The sequence below is a fragment of the Vigna umbellata genome, chromosome 7 (genome assembly GCF_029865625.1).
Source record: "Vigna umbellata cultivar VRB3 chromosome 7, Vumbellata_1.0, whole genome shotgun sequence".
In the NCBI taxonomy this organism is placed as follows: Eukaryota; Viridiplantae; Streptophyta; class Magnoliopsida; order Fabales; family Fabaceae; genus Vigna; species Vigna umbellata.
Window position 1 is genome coordinate 8,415,655 of NC_142171.1, and position 1,647 is coordinate 8,417,301.

At 50.2% G+C, this 1,647-nt stretch overlaps 1 pseudogene; it reads left to right on the forward strand.

Moving 5' to 3' along the window:
• Window positions 1-380: 380 nt before the first annotated feature.
• Window positions 381-1,433, forward strand: LOC148195096 (protein VAPYRIN-LIKE pseudogene; annotated as a pseudogene).
• The last annotated feature ends 214 nt before the right edge of the window (window positions 1,434-1,647 follow it).

Sequence of the window (1,647 nt, forward strand, 5' to 3'; positions counted from 1 at the left end):
AACATTTTTAAATTAAAATGTTTATTATCTTTATTTGAATTGTCTTCAACCCTAAATTCAAAGGTTTTACACATTTTTCACTATACTCTACGTTTTCAACTTTCTCTAAAACATATTTTCTTCTTTAAATACAAAATCATGCTTCCTCTTTCACACTACTACAAATTTATTCATTACCGAAGGATTATTACCGAAGGCCTCTTACCCCTCGGTAAAAATGACAATACCGAAGGATTTCCCGACGGTCATTAAAGTTGGTCATTACCGAAGGCTTTTGCCCTTCGGTAATACACACACGATTTACCGAAGGCTTTTGGCCCTCGGTATATGCATTCACTTGACAAAATCTGAATTTGGGATTTCCCTCGTCCATTTTCCAAATGCTTTTTGGGAAAGCTTCTCCCAAATTTTCACTCCCGTCCCCGCGCCACCGCCACTCTTCCTGGGATTTCCCTCTTCCATTCACCGGAACCGGACGTCCATGCACCACCGTCGAAAACGGCAGCGCAGACGCCGTCGCCTACTTGCTCGACGCCGACGCGGACGCTACCGCGACGGCAGAGTCTCTCATGCCACCCGCAATCAGGTCGGGGAGCCTCGACGTGGTGAAGCTTCTGGAAGCTTCTGGTTGCGAAATCGTGGAGTCAGTTCTGCACGAGGTCGCGGCAACGGATCGAATCGACGTGATGGAGTTTCTGCTGGAGCATTGCGACGAGAAGTTGGAGGTGGATTCGGTGGACTCGGAGGGGAGAACTCCGATTCACGTGGCGGCGAGGGAGGGGCACGTGAGGGTTATCGAGTTCTGCGTCTCGATGGGAGGAAACCCTAATCGCGTGGACTGTAAGGGGAGGACCCCGCTCCATTACGCGGCGTGGAAGGGACACGTGAAGGCCGTGGAGTGTTTGTTAGAATGCTCAGACGTGAAGTGCGTGAAGGACAGGGAGGGGAGAACGGCGTTTTGTGTTGCGGCGGAGAGTGAAGAGTCCAACGCGCGCAGGCGTTTGGTGGATTTGCTGGGGTTGGGCGACGCGCTGATGCGTGCGGTGAGGGTTGACGATGTTCAGGGCGTGAAGAGGTGTTTGGGGGAAGGGGCGAGTGTGAACGGGAGGGACCAGAACGGGTGGACCCCACTGCATTGGGCTGCATTCAAGGGTCGAATAAAGAGCGTGAAGGTGCTGCTTGAACACGGTGGTGAGGTTGATACTGTGGATGATGCTGGCTACACTCCCCTGCATTGTGCTGCTGAGGCAGGGCATTTGCAACTTGCCCTCTTCTTGATCACTCATGGTGCTTCTCAATCACATCTCAAATCCTTTCCCTATCTTGCAGCTCACCCTCTTCACTTTTTCGACTCTTTCCAAAATCAGGTTTCTCTTCCTTCTAAATCTAACACACTCATGTATCACTGAATCCAAATCTCTGTTTTGTGTATATATTATGTGTAGTGTGGAATCTTCCTTGGTGATTGCTTGGTTGATGAACCGTCCCCAAGACCACGACCACCAGGACCACGCCGTCTTCCTCTGTCGCATCTGACTGCGAAGACACTCCTTCCCCGCATGGCAGTCCCCAGATCTGCCATCTTCACCACAGGTAAACACTTAGCTGATCTCTTGGTTATCAAATTCTTTGAGAAATATAGATAAG